This window comes from Schistocerca cancellata, chromosome 3 (genome assembly GCF_023864275.1).
Source record: "Schistocerca cancellata isolate TAMUIC-IGC-003103 chromosome 3, iqSchCanc2.1, whole genome shotgun sequence".
In the NCBI taxonomy this organism is placed as follows: domain Eukaryota; kingdom Metazoa; phylum Arthropoda; class Insecta; order Orthoptera; family Acrididae; genus Schistocerca; species Schistocerca cancellata.
The window spans coordinates 845,381,721-845,397,590 of NC_064628.1; positions in this window are offsets into that span (position 1 = coordinate 845,381,721).

Here is a 15,870-nt window from a genome sequence, read left to right on the forward strand (position 1 = left end):
ACTTTAATTTCCTGGCGTTGAGTCTCCACGGTACTGGGTACGAATTTACCATTGATTTTCCTTACAGAAATACAGCTAAAGGCATTACCACTAGGTCATCTATTTATACTGTGCACACTAATGTTGCTGTCACAGTTATTTGCAGTCCTCACTTAATTAAAAGACGTTAGAAAGTAATAAATTTTCATTACATAAGCTAGAAGATTGTATCAGACAAGTATTCTATGCAACAAAAGAAGTTACCAGTAATTATCTATTTCAGAATTGTTTCAAATTTTCTTCGTAAAGTATCAGGCATACTCCGTATTTAAGCAAGTGAAAAGATACGGAGTGGCACAAGAAATGTGTCACAATTTTGTTTTTTTCATAAACACTTTATTGTTAGGGCAAACTCAAAGGAAAATATGCTACCGTGGAAAGTACACTGCAGAGAAAATTTCTGACTCATCACATACTCAATACGTCCACCATTTTAACTTCCTTCACACGAACACTGATGTTAGCAATAAACTCACGGCACATGCCTTCGAGGATTTCACCGCAAATTTGAAGAATAAGGCGTCTGAGCTCCAATGAGTCATTTGAATTTGTCGTGAAAATTGTTTCCATTACGCACTCCCAAAGAAAGAAGTCGCATGGGTTCAGGTCTGAATTATTGGGGGCCAAAATTGTTCGTCACTGAAGTGACCTGGAAAATTGAGTGAAATAACACGCATGTCGAAACGCTCGTGTAAGAAATCCAACACAGTGTTTACAGTATGTGGCCTTGCTCCATCTTCCATAAACCAGTGTGTGTTGATGGGCAAACGAGTAGCAAGAAGCTGTGGAACGAAGTTATTACGGAGTGTGGTCAAATAAATCGAACTGTGCTCAGTTACTTCAAAGAAAAAAGATCCAATAGGTCCGTGACTGGGAATTGCTTCCTACATTGTAGTGCTCGGAGCATGGTGCTGTCGTTCATGGAGCACTTGCGGATTTTCAGTACGGTAGCCCAAAAGTGTACATTTTGTTTCTTAACCACACCTTCCAAATGATAATGCGCATCGTCTGTAAAACAAACGTTGTTGAGAGTGAGAGATTGTTCCCTGCCCTCCACCAAGCGGATAGACAGTGGTCCCTGCCACTGGGGTCCTGCAGTGACATTCTGAGAAGAGGTCATTTTCAGCAAGTAACTCAAAACCGGCAGTAGCTCAAAACCGGGGGATGATTACCCCCTGTAGTTGGCCGGGGTGGCCGAGCGGTTCTAGGTGCTACAGTCTGGAACCGCGCGATTGCTACGGTCATAGGTTCGAATCCTGCCTCGGGCATGGATGTGTGCGATGTCCTTAGGTTAGTTAGGTTTAGCTAGTTCTAAGTTCTAGGGGACTGATGACCTCAGAAGTTAAGTCCCATAGTGCTCAGAGCCATTTGAACCATTTGAATTACCCCCTGAGGGTTGAAATGAAATTTTCTAAACTAAACGATTTGATTTTTTTCAGTCACGAAACCAAATTGTTTTCAAAAGATCATTACTATTATCACAATTTTGTGAGACTCTAATACTGACTGTATAAGTTATCAATAATTGCTTTTCTCAGTTAGTAGCGTCAATGCGGTGGAGGTTTCTCTCAATAGCCCATCTATTACACACATATGTTGTGCTTTGTCCCGTATTTCGCTGATGATAAAAGTAAGACAAATACGTTACAGATTCCAAATATCTACAGAAAATGTCTTCTCCAAATTGTAGTTAGTACCTGAAATAGTCCAGAAACTGCTTCATTACTCGCTTAGAAACAGGTAACTGAATTGATGGACAGCATGACACAGAAATAGCTACATAAGGGCTACTGTAGTGCTGTACACATTACTATTATTATTACTATTGTTGCTATTACTATTACTATTTGTGGTTGCGGTCAGACACAAGGAATTAACAGCATGAAGTCTTCCAATTTCTTCCAGTTCTGGAGTAAGGACTGCAGCAATCAAGTGATTTACGAACAGTAAGTATAGTGCACACATTTTAATTTGGTTGATTTTAAATGAGGTTGCACTGTGCAGATCAAGCAAGTGCCGTAATGGAGAGGAGTGATGTAGGGAAAGTATGTTTTGTAACAAGTGTGGGTGGTTAGCTTTCTAACCCAAGGAGGAGTTGTGAGAAGCATTTGCGATGCACCATGAATTGCTTCGTCATTTATTCTAACACACACAAAAATTAATAGCATTTATCTTCCATGATTTTCAAAATAAAAATATCTTGTAAACCTGTTTTTATTAAATATGACGTGCTCCCTGTGTTATTTACTGATCATTTTACAAGATGATGATTTTACATCAGGCATTTCATGAGGAGCGCATATTTTTATTTATTTATGGTCAATTTTGAGCTATATGTCCTATAATATATGTTGATGACATAAACTCAATCTCTTGATAATGGCAGAAAAGGCCGAAATATGGGTCGTAATTAAATAAACAACAATACGGTGGAATGGCGCTGTATTCTTTTAGAAATTATTGTATGGCTCTTGCATCAGCAACATCGAAAATTGTTTAAATGGTCTTTTGATAGGACATGTCCCGATGCACCAACAAATAATATCCCAATGGAGGGCATGTTGGGGCTAAAATTGTAGAGGGAGAAGACCTGACTACAGTAACCAGGTTCATATGAATGTGGGTTGCTGTGGTTATGAAGAGGTGGAGAGCTTCACAGAGGTTAAACTACCGTGGAGAGCTGCATTAAACCAGTCCTCAGACTTCAGACCTCCGGAACGACAACGTGTATGATATATGTGAGGTAATAAAACTATTTTAATCATCACCTTGAACTAATCACGCTACGGCCGTGAAACTTCCCGACGGTGTTAGAATTTATCTTCATAACCAACCTTCACCGCAACACATTTCCCCCAAAGATTGAGTGCGCGAAGGCCTTGGTTGCACAGATTTTCATTTTGGCTGTTCCTGGAACGTTCCAACACGAACATCACCTTGTTACAGTTGTGCAAATACATGCCTCTTAACGATTTTTTTACTTGGGGAAAGAGGTGACTGGGTCCCATGTCAGGAGGTTACGAACGTGAGGAAAATTTGACAGCTCAAAGAAGCAGCTTGCGTGCCTGTGTCCTATGAGAATTAGCTGGACATTGTGGTGCAGCAAAAACGCTGACACCGACGGCTGTTTGCGATGCTTCGTCTCGACAGCCTGCCGCAAACTTGATAAGAGATTTCGGTGGTACTCTCCAGTGACGGCTTGCCCCAATAGTCTGTTAACACTCCACCGTGGCAATCGCTACAAACACTTAACATCAACTTGTCCTATGATGGTTGGGTCTCTGCCCTTCTTGGGGGCGGTTAATGCACATGACACCTCCATTGCTTACCAGGCTCCCTCGTCTCGGGATAGGACTTATACATGCACGAATCTTACATGGAGATAAGGTAGTTAATGGAATCACCTAGTATGGCGTGCCACAGCTGTAACATTTCCTCTGCAGCTTCAATTCCGCTGGGTTCTGTGCGAGCAGTGGCAGCATAGGGATGGGGAAAGCCGATCGGTTAATATCTAATAGCGACAGATCTCACGTTTTTGTATGCGTCGGAAAGTAAACCGATTTTGTGACAGATTACAAGTTCCTAACCAGGGGCGAACTATTTAGTTTCACCTGAGTACTTCCGTACTTAGGTTTCCGAATCTCTGCGTATTAATCTATTAAACAGCGTTCCTGTGTTTTCGTCAGAGTCTACAGTAGAGTTCCCTAGCGCGAGTCGATAGTCGTTTGTTTATTTTTAAAACTAGTGTGACCGCTTGTTGGCGTTAGTCAGCCAGTCAGACAGCAGCAGCAGCAGCAGCCGGCCGAGACAGACGCAGAAACAGGGAAGTAATCGACTCGGTGACTTTTACGAGTTCCTAACCAGGAGAAAATTTTATAATACCATCTGTGTGCTTTAATAGTTTAGTATGCATTTTCGTTTGCGTCAGAAAGTTAACCGATTATGTGACATAATTCCTAACCAGGGACGAACCATTTAGGTTCACCTGAGTGCTTCGGTAGTTAGGTTTTTGAATCTCTGTGTATTAATCTAATTTATTAGACACAGTTCCTGCGTTTTCGTCAGTGTCCACAGTGGAGTTCTGCAGCGCGTGCCGATAGTCTGTTTATCTGGGATGCTTAGTTTTCCACTGTCTTTGGTATGGGTAGGGACTGTGATTGTTGTGAGCGGATGCGAGTGAAGTTGGTGACACTTCGCTCTCAGCTCCAGGCTGTGACAGTGTTGGGTACACAGCTTGAGGCTGCAGTGGACGGACACCACTGTTACAGGCTGGCCGTGGGGATCCAACGGACGTCCAGCACGCCCGAGTCCTCCGATCGGTCCTCATTGGTGATCAGCTCAGTTAGTGCTCGCACTGAGGCTGACCCTTCACCTGTGGTAGAGTGGGAGGTCGCCCTCAGACGTAGCAGGCAGCGAGAAACCCTGGAGGCCGCACCTAAGGCCTCCCTGGTTAGTCTGACAAACAGGTTCCAGGTTCTGTCTGTGGCTGACACTGTCACTGAGCCAGTTTCAAAGGAAACCACTCAGCCTGCAAGGTCCGGACAATCACAGAGGGTGAGATTATTGATGGTTGGGAGCCCCAACATTAGGCTCGTTATAGGGCCCCTTAGGGACATGGCTGCCAAGAATGGGAAGGAAGCCAATGTGCACTCCGTGTGCATACCGGGTGGTGTCATTCCAGACGTGGAACGGATCCTCCTCCATGCCCTGAAGAGCATAGGGTGCAGCCAACTGCAGTTGGGGGTTCACGTCGGTACCAATGATGTGTGTCACTTTGGATCAGAGGAGATGACCATTTGCACCATATTCTACAGGACCGATTGCGGGTCTCTGATACAAAGCCGAGTGGAGGGTCTGAACCAGAGGCTGAGACGGTTCTGCGACCGAGTAGGCTGCAGATTCCTAGAGTTGCGCCAAAGGGTGGTTGGGTTTCGGGCTCCGGTGAATAGGTCAGGAGTCCACAATACGCAGGAGGTGGTTACACGGGTAGCAGGGGTTGTGTGGCATCGACTGGGCGGTTTTTTAGGTTAGAGGGTCTCAGGAAAACACAAAAAGGGCTTCAGTCACTAAGGGTGCAGGCCGAACACAGTAAGAACGTACATACAGGAACTATCGGTATAACAGTTGTAAATTGACGTAGCTGTGTTGGAAAAGTACCAGAGCTCCAAGCGCTAATAGAAAGCACTGATGCTCAAATCGTTATAGGCACTGAAAGCTGGCTAAAGCTGGTGATAAGCTCAGCCAAAATTTTTGCGAAGAACCTAACGGTGTTCCGAAAGGATAGGCTACAAACGGTTGGCGGTGGTGTGTTTGTTGCTGATACAAGTAGTTTATATTGTCGCTAAATTGAAGTAGATACTTCCTGTGAGTTAATATGGGCTGAGGTCATTGTTGGCAACTGGAATACAATAATAACTGTATGCTTTTACCGACCTCCCAATTCAGATATACAACTGCTGAAAGATTCAAGTAAAACTTGAATTAGATTTCAAACACGTACCTGACTCATACGATTATAGTTGGTGGTGACTTTAATTTACCCTCGATATGTTGGCGAAAATACATGTTTAATTCCGGAGGTACGCACAAAACATCATGTGAAATTGTGCTAAACGCATTCTCTGAAAATTATTTGGAGCAGTTAGTTCGTGAGCCTATGCGAATAGTAAACGGTTGTGAAAACATACTTAACCTCTTAGCAACAAATAATCCTGAGTTAATAACGAGCGTCAAAACGGATACCAGGGTTAGTGAACACAGATTTGTCGTAGCGAGACTGAACATTGTAACCCCTAAATCCTTCAAAAATTAACAAAAATATACTTGACGCCTTCCTGAGAGACAATCTCCATTCCTTCGAAACTAACAGTGTAAATGCAGATCAGATGTGGCTTGAATTCAAAGTAATAGTATCGGCAGTAATTGAGAGATTTATATCAAATAAATGAACAAACGACGGACCTGATCCTCCTTGGTACGCAATACGGGTCAGAAAACTGTTGCAGAAACAACCAAAAGAGCATGCCAAATTTAAACAGACGCAAAATCCCCAAGATTGGCTATATTTAAAGAATCTTGAAATTTAGCTTGGACTTCAATGTGAGGCGCTTATAATAGTTTCCACAACGAAGCTTTGCCTCGAAACCTGGCACAAAATCCAAAGCGATTGCGGTCATATGTGAAGTATATTAGTGGCAAGACACAATCAATGTCTTCTCTGGGCGATATCAATAGAGGTACTGTCGAAGATAGTGCTGCCAAAGCAGAGTTACTGAACGCAACCTTCCGAAGTACCTTCACAAAAGAAGACGAAGTAAATATTCCAGAATTCGAATCAAAACTGCTGCCAACATGAGTAAATGTCCTCGGAGTTGTGAAGCAACATTAACGTCCGTATGCAGCAGAGTTTTGGAAGATATACTGTATTCGAACATTATGAATTACCTTGAAGAAAACGGTCTATTGACGCACAGTCAACATGTATTTAGAAAACATCGTTCTTGTGAAACACAACTCGCTCTTTACTCGCATGAAGTGTTGAGTGCTATTGACAAGGGATTTAAGACTGATTCCGTATTCCTGGATTTTCGGAGGGCTTTTGACACAAGCAGCTTGTAGTGAAATTGCATGGTTATGGATTATCGTCTCATTTATGTGACTGGATCCTTGATTTCCTCTCAGTGGGGTCACAGTTCGTAGTAATTGACGGAAAGTCATAGAATAAAACTGAAGCGATTTCTAACGTTCCTCAAGGTAGTGTTATAGGCTGTTCGCTGTTCCTTATCAATATAAACGATCTGGGAGACAATATGAGTAGCCGTCTTAGGTTGTTTGCAGATGACGCTGTCGTTTATCGACTAATAAAATCATCAGAATATCAAAACAAATTGCAAAACGTTTTAGAAAAGATATCTGTATGGTGTGAAAATTGACAGTTGACCCTAAACAAAGAAAAAAACGTGAGGTTATCCACATGAGTGCTGAAAGGGATCCGTTGAATTTCGGTTACACGATAAATCAGTCAAATCTAAAGGCCATAAGTTCAGCTAAGGACCTAGGAATTACAATTACGAACAACTTAAATTGGAGGGAACTCATAGAAAATATTGTGGGGAATGCTAACCAAAGACTGTGTTTTATTGGCAGGGCAATCAGAAAATGTAACAGATCTACTAAGGAGACTGCCTACACTACGCTTGTCCGTCCTCTTTTAGAATGCTGCTGCGCGGTGTGGGTTCATTACCAGATAGGATTGACGGATCACATCGGGAAAGTTCAAAGAAGGGCAGCACGTTTTGTATTATCGCGAAATAGGGGGGAGAGTGTCACTGAAATGATACAGGATTTGGGGTGGACACAATTAAAACAAGTCTTTTTCGTTGCGAAGGAATCATCTCACGAAATTCCAATCACCACCTCCTCGGAATGCGAAAATATTTTGTTGACACCTACCTACACAGGGAGAAACGATCACCATGATAAAATAAGGGAAATCAGAGCTCGTACGGAAAGATATAGGTGTTCGTTCTTTCCGTGGGCGCCGCGCGGGGTAGCCGCGTGGTCTCGGGTCCCTTGTCACGGTCCTTGCGGCTCTTCCCGTCGGTGGTTCAAGCAAGTCCTTCCCCTGACATGGGTGCGTGTGTTGTCCATAGCGTAAGTTAGTTTAAGTTAGATTACCTAGTGTGTAGGCCTAGGGACCGATGAGCTCAGTAGTCATGCTCCATTTTATCAGTGACATGCGAGTTGTATTTTTGCTCCTCTGTCGGTGTGTTACTGTACAGTGGCGCAGGAAATTCGGTGCGTGTTAGGACTGCACCTATGTACACGCAAACAAACAAAAAATTACCTGAGTTCTACGTGGTGATTAAAACCTTAAGACTAACTCTCGTACTCCTCGCTACTTGTGGTGTTCCTAATTTGACGACTTCTTTGATCCAAGAGGGCTTGAACATCACCATTCCTGGTGATGACTGTGCTTCTTTGGCTTTTGCAGAGAAATTACTTTCTCGAGCTCTCCGTTTCTGCTTCATGCCTGAGACGATCATGCAACAAAAGTGTGTATCAGAAGTTGTTCATACGAATGAAGAACTTGGTAATCAGTTACACTCATTAGCAGCCCCGGAGGGGGGGGGGGGGCGGGGAATCTCCTTTTGTATACACTTTGAGGAACTGGAGGACGTCATGAATAGGTATTTTGGGCGGGTTCTGGTACAGCGTGTGTCACTGATGACGTCATCAATGAGTCATGGGATTTTCCTACTCCCATACACCTCTCCTCTCTAACAAAGACCAGTTGCCCGATGTATAAAATGACATGAAACTCTATATTTTTTAGAAATGGTAGGACTTTCAAAATATAGCCCAAATGCGCTAGTGTGGTTCCTGTGAAAGCAGGGTTGTTATCCAAGGTATAAAACGGCGGGAAATCCAAGATGGCGCATTGACAAGCAGGCTTGCCTGGAATACAGGTCCTTACACTATGACATCACGATCTAGCTCAGACCTGCTGGTCTGTTTATAGCAATGTGGAATTCTAGTGTACTGCCTCAGAGCTGGGCATAAGCCGTGGCTCTGAGACGTCACAATCCAGTGATAGCAGTGGGGCTACTTATAACACTGACGAATTCTGGTGTACTGTCCCAGAGCTGTAATACAGTCGCAGCTGCATTATGATTTCAGAATCCAAGACGTTGAGAGCAGAGGGAAGCAACTTGCCTGTAATGATGTGTAGGGCTATTTATAGCAATGTGGTCACTGTGTAATTCCATTTTTCCTGTGCCAGGTTAAGGAATTCCCTCCTGCAGTTTGTGTCTGGGCAGCAAATATGACATACAACATCGTGAGTTAATGTCCAAACTGTATGCTGTGTGATAGCGGATATTATGTCTTTATTTAAACAACCACTGGTGGGTGAGGGGGAGGGCGCTCCGCCCCCGTCGCTTGTAACGTCGCCTCCACCACTGTACCAGCGCTGCCTGCTCTGCCCACAGAGCCCCATTATTCCCACCGCCTGCGAGCGTCTGGGCCTCACAGCATCGTGCTGGTATCATTTGCCCCCACTTGTGCTATGCCGAAACAACCTGCACGCGCCGGCCGGAGTGGCCGTGCGGCTCTAGGCGCCACAGTCTGGAACCGAACGACCGCTACGGTCGCAGATTCGAATCCTGCCTCGGGCATGGATGTGTGTGATGTCCTGAGGTTAGTTAGGATTAATTAGTTCTAAGTTCCAGGCGACTGATGTCCTCAGAAGTTAAGTGGCATAGTGCTCAGAGCCATTTGAGCCAACCTGCACGCACTCTCCGACATTAGAGTATAAACAATTCAGTCTTTCACATAATCTTAAGTTCAAAATATTCAGAAAATCCACTTAAGTTTAAAACGACAGGAAATCTGTCGCCCGTCAAATCTGCGCAGAACTCGTCCTATCATTGGTGGTGGCGGTGGTAAGCTCCTGTGGGACCAAACTGCTGAGGTCATAGGTCCCTAGGCTTACACACTACTTAATCTAACCTAAACTAACTTACGCTCAGGACAACACACACACCCGTGCCCGAGGGAGGACGCGGACCTTCGACAGGGGGAGCCATGGGGACCGTGGCAAGGCGCCTCAGAGCGAGCGGCTATCCCGCGCGGCGTCCTATCTTTAAAACTGAGTAGTTCAGTGATGTAGCCTGCATGGTTGTCACTATTATGTCAGCAGGAGCACACTGATTTGCATCTTTGTTAAAACAAACACCATACTGGGGATGGTTTCGTCCGCTAAACTCACCTCGATCGGTCTACCCGACGGGAGGTACCAGCCACACATTTCTATGCCTCTTACAGACAGTGCGCTACTATCCGCAAACACCAGCGGACACTGCGATGGCCATACACCGGCGTTGAGAGCAGGACGGGTCAGGTCTGAGGACGGGAGAAACTGATCGGTTACAACCAACCGCTATCTGACTTCTGAATAACCAGTATCTTTCGGTAGATGTTTGGTCTCGGTTATAAACGTTTTTTTATTTTTTTTACTAATAAACGGGTACTAGTCCGAAACATCAACTAGCCATAGTAAAGTGTAAAACTTTATGTTTTTTAAATAAAATTTTTTTAAAAAGGTGTAATTTTTGTCTGTAAAACTTCCACTTCTTTGAAAACTCACAGTCTTATAGGAAACAGGGAAAGCCATCAGTGCTATTTTAATAACAAAGTCAACAGTACGAACAAGACACACGTGGCATAAGAACTGATTCAGCATTGCCGAGACAGCGATGTACCTTTTACCATGTGTCGTGGCCTATTGGAGGCACTGTGTGAGACTTGCCTCATCTCGTATGCAAGGTGAGTCACCTAACATTACCGCTGGATATATTTCGTAAACCACATCAAATACTGACGAATCGATTCCACAGACCGAACGTGAGGAGAGAGGCTAGTGTAATTGGTTAATACAAACCATAAAAAAATGCACGGAAATATGTTTTTTAACACAAACCTACGTTTTTTTAAATGGAACAACGTTAGTTTTGTTAGCATATCTGAACATATAAACAAATACGTAATCAGTGCCGTTTGTTGCATTGTAAAATGTTAATTACATCCGAAGATATTGTAACCTAAAGTTGACGCTTGAGTACCACTCCTCCGCTGTTCGATCGTGTGTATCGGAGAGCACCGAATTACGTAGGGATCCAAAGGGAACGGTGATGGCCCTTAGGTACAGAAGAGACTGGAACAGCACATTACGTCCACATGCTAACACCTTTGTATTGGTCTTTTTCACTGACGCACATGTACATTACCATGAGGGGTGGGGTACACGTACACACGTGGTTTCCGTTTTCAATTACGGAGTGGAATAGAGTGTGTCCCGACATGTCAGGCCAATAGATGTTCAATGTGGTGGCCATCATTTGCTGCACACAATTGCAATCTCTGGCGTAATGAATGTCGTACACGTCGCAGTACATCTGGTGTAATGTCGCCGCAGGCAGCCACAATACGTTGTTTCATATCCTCTGTGGTTGTAGGCACATCACGGTACACATTCTCCTTTAACGTACCCGACAGAAAGAAGTCCAAAAGTGTAAGATCAGGAGAACGGGCTGGCCAATTTATGCGTCCTCCACGTCCTATGAAACGCCCGTCGAACGTGTACCTCACCCCTCATGGTAATGTACATGTGCGTCAGTGAAAAAGACCAATAAAAAGGTGTTAGCATGTGGACGTAATGTGCTGTTCCAGTCTCTTCTGTACCTAAGGGCCATCACCGTTCCCTTTGGATCCCTACGTAATTCGGTGCTCTCCGATACACACGATCGAACAGCGGAGGAGTGGTACTCAAGCGTCAACTTTAGGTTACAATATCTCCGGATGTAATTAACATTTTACAATGCAACAAACGGCACTGATTACGTATTTGTTTATATGTTCAGATGTGCTAACAAAACTAACGTGGCTCCATTTAAAGAAACGTAGGTTTGTGTTAAAAAACATATTTCCGTGCATTTTTGTATGGTTTGTATTAAACAATTACACTAGCCCCTCTCCTCACGTTCGGTCTGTGGAATCGGTTCGTCAGTATTTGATGTGGTTTACGAAATATATCCAGCGGTAACGTTAGGTGACTCACCCTGTATATGGTAGTTTCTCGCTGTCGTGAGACATCAGTTGTATTACAGAGTATATTACAGAAGTATTTTACGTAGTGCGGTATCAGGCAAAGTACATCCGTCCATATGCTTTAAAAGATCAAGAACGGAAGTAACCACAAGATTCTTTCGACGTCCTAAAAGGAGAAAACATAAAAGTTAACAATTCATTCATATTTTGCAATAAAACTTCACAGTAGCTGATCTGTTGTCCAGGTCTACGTAATAAGCATTTAACTGTCTGTAACCCTAGAAAATTGACAAACTAACACGAAAAATAGAGTTCTTCACTCTTACTTTTCACCCTTTAGTACTCACTATTCATGATGCCCGAATAGTAGGATGACCCTCAATTGCATCAGAATTTCTGACCAGAGTTTGAAAAAGTTTAGAATTGCCAGGAGGATACTGGTGTTTTCTTGTAGTGTTCAGCGACTTCTCAATTTTCGAGAAAAACGACGAAAGGTGGGAGGACTAAGTTTTGTTTTATTTGCCTATATAGTTTAACATTTTGATTCTATGTATCTTGAAATTAAGATAGTCAATATATTTCAATCTTTGTTTGAATTCAACGTTTATTACAGGAAGTAATAGGTATAAAGAAAATTCGTTATTTCAGAAACCGCGGCTTTTACACCCAGCTTAAACTGGCGCTGAAGAAAAATTCCTAACAGAAAACTGGTTGTTTCAGCTACAGCTTCCATTCTATCTGAGGCACGCTGCTGTTGCTGCTACCGCTGCCTCTGCCTCCACCCCCGTTGGTTGACATTCCACGGCCATCGTGAAACTTCTGACAAAACCTGGCACCAGAATGCTACACAGATTACGATGCACCGCTATGCACTCGGCCGCTTTCTCCTACAAGAATAGAGCGGCATGCGCCCGTCAAACAGTGAAGAATGCAAGAGAGCATCTCTCGCCTTTCACCCGATACAGCGCGTGTGACACGCCACAATCGGCGCCCTGTCTAAGTCGACGTATTTTTCAGACGTACCTCTACGACTACACGATTTTTTCCTTAAACAGACCATTAGGGGGAAGGAGACGTAAAGGTTCTGACATTGCATAGCAGTAGCATTACGTATAAATGGTTCTACAGACTGCTCGCTCGGAGCTCGCCGTGCTCTACATGACGTCACTCAGTTCCTCGCGCGGCCGACGAGAAAGACAGGCCGCGGCACGAACGTCACAGCAGTTGACATAGCAGGTGTTAAGAGAGTGCCAGCAGCCATCTTTGGCGGGGAGTGAATATGCATGCAAGCTCTCGACAGCACACGATCTATAGTGGGCGAAATTACTATTAAATATTGATTTTCCGTGGGCCCTGTACGAAGCGAAGTGTGGCGGATAAGCTAACTAGTGTGACGTCACAACTTTGTTGCCAGGCCTGTATTTCTCGTGGGCCACGGTTCCACTTAAGCAACAAACAGTATGGCTACTGCAGTCTCCGTCAGCAACCGTCTGCTTTCTCCTGCACAATGCGGGTCCCAACTGTCCGCGCTGTACATTCAGGCCGTGTGCCCCGCCACAATCTGCGTGCTCTATAGGAAGAGGAAATCCACTCCCAGCACCTGACCTATATTCACCTAGCAAGTTTCTTTTGTGTGGAGTTACAAACACGGTGCTCGCAAACTTTAAGATGTACTTTGCACGTCAAATACAGCATCGACTCAGTCTGACACAAACCATTTAAAGATTTCCGGAGGAGGACTTACTTCCTAAACGGTTGTCCCAGCCCCAGGCCAGTGTGACATAAACTAAAATGACGTGAAACATGAAACCTACAATGTACACGTCTGTTCTGCTCGGAAAATGAAAATCAAGAGATGTACAGTCGTCCTCTTGCGCAGCTGCTCTGTAGTGGTGCGAGCAGAGATGAGGTGGTAAGGTTCTGGGCCGAAATTACTTTACACATTTTACCAAAAAAATAATTTATTACAGACAAAAGTAGGATATTAATATTAAAGCTCGAAACTTAGTTTTACTTCACAACTGACATCGTATATCCTTACATCATATTACAATTTCTAATGACACAGGAATAACAGCTTAACGGGTACGACGTCAACGCACATAGAACGAAGTTCAAATTAAATGCCTCACACACTGACAGGAACACAGGAAAACACGGTTTGAAAACTGAAATCATTTAAAGCCTGAGTTAGAAACTTAGCTGCACCCTCGCAAATCTCGACGTAATTCACTTACAGAAGAATTAAATTTCAATAACCATCTAAATTATTATAAATTCTAAAAGGCAAATCCGCGCAGAGTGGTCGCGTGGTTAGAGGCGCCATGTCACGGATTGCGCGGCCCCTGCCGCCGGAAGTTCGACTCCTCCCTCGGGCATGGTTGTGTGTGTTGTTCTTAGCATAAATTAGTTTAAGGCATCTGTAAGTGTAGGGACCAATGACCTCAAGCAGTTTGGTCCCTTACGAAAACACACACATTTTAAAAGTCAAAGTTCACTAAACTGCGCTTTCTGGAGGTGTCGGTAGAAGAAAACTACCGGCTCGATGCTCAGCTCTCTAGACTACCTAGAATTAATATGGCAGCGACAGGAAGAATAATATACAGGGCTACCACAATAGTCTGCCACCATGTCACAAATTAAGCATCCACTCCACAGAATTCCAAAATAGTCCAAAGTCTCCTGATCTGCTCTTCAGGTCGTTTCACTGAAGCGCAAAAAAAAAAAAAAAAAAAAGAAACAAACGCTATAGGCATGCGTATTCAAATACAGAGATATTTAAACAGGTAGAATACGGCGGTGTGGTCAGCAACGCCTATATAAGACAACAAGTGTGTGGCGCAGTTGTTAGATCGGTTACTGCTGCTACAACGGCAGGTTATCAAGTTTTAAGAAGAAGAATTTTAATCACTAAGATTTAAGTGAGTTTGAACGTGGTGTTATAGTCAGTGCACGAGCGATGGGACACAGTATCTCCGAGGTAGAGATGAAGAAGGCATTTTCCCGTATGACTATTTCACGAGTGTACCGTGAATATGAGGAATCCGGTAAAACATGAAGTCTCCGACATCGCTCCGGCCGGAAAATGATCCTGCAAGGGGGACCAACGACGACTGAAGAGAATCGTTCACCGTGACACAAACGTAACCATTCCTCGCCAATAAGTGTCAGCGTGCGAACCATTCAACGAAAAGTCATCGATAAGGCTTTCGGAGCCGAAGGACCACTTGATGACTCCACGTCTCGCCTGAGCCGTCAACGCCGACATTGAAGTGTTGATGTTTGGAAATGTGTTCAGATTGTATCTAGCGGATGAACGTGTACGGGTATGCAGACAACCTCATGAATCCATGGAGGCTCTGTAATGGTGTGGGGCATGTGCAGTTGATATGGGACCCCTGATCCGTCAACATACGACTCTGACAGGTGACAGACACGTAGGCATCCTATCTCATTACCTGCATCCATTCATGTCCTTTGTGCATTCCGCTTGAGCATATCTGGGATGCCTTGCAACATGTCCAGAAGAACTCTTCACCCACTCGTACACTTACGGATTTATGGACAGCCCCGCAGTATTCACGATGTCAATACCCTCCAGCACTACTTCAGATACAGTCGAGTCCATACCACGTCGTGCTGCGACACTTCTGCGTGCTCGCGCGGGCCCTACACGATATTAGGCACGTGTACCAGTTTCGTTGGCGCTTCAGTGTAATAGAGCCCTTTGAGACATTCGTACCTCTACCAATGGCAAGCCGGATCACGCTACTGCAGGAGTCACAGCCACCTTGGACACACTATAGCCGACCGCCCTGGCGCCTGTCGTCACAGACCGTGCCTCTCGCGGCACCTCGCTGACGACCACCACACAACCCATGACGCCACTCTCGAAAAGAAACCCACGGCTACGCGCACGCGCCCAGAATTTCGAGTGAATAATTCAATTATCCAAGATATTTGAAAACGCAGCAAAAGCATCTGACATCTTAGACCCAAAGACCAAAAAATAGACTGGGGTACTATGCTTGTAAAATATACCACAAATTTTCGTGGAATGGTGGAAAGGATTTAACCGATAATAACAGTCCCACCCACCACAGAACTCCTCATGCTTATACGAGGGTAGTTCAATAAGAGAAGCAACCCACTTTTTTCCGAAAGCGGATTGGTTTTGTTCAGGATTGAAATACAGGGTGATTCAAAAAGAATACCACAACTTTA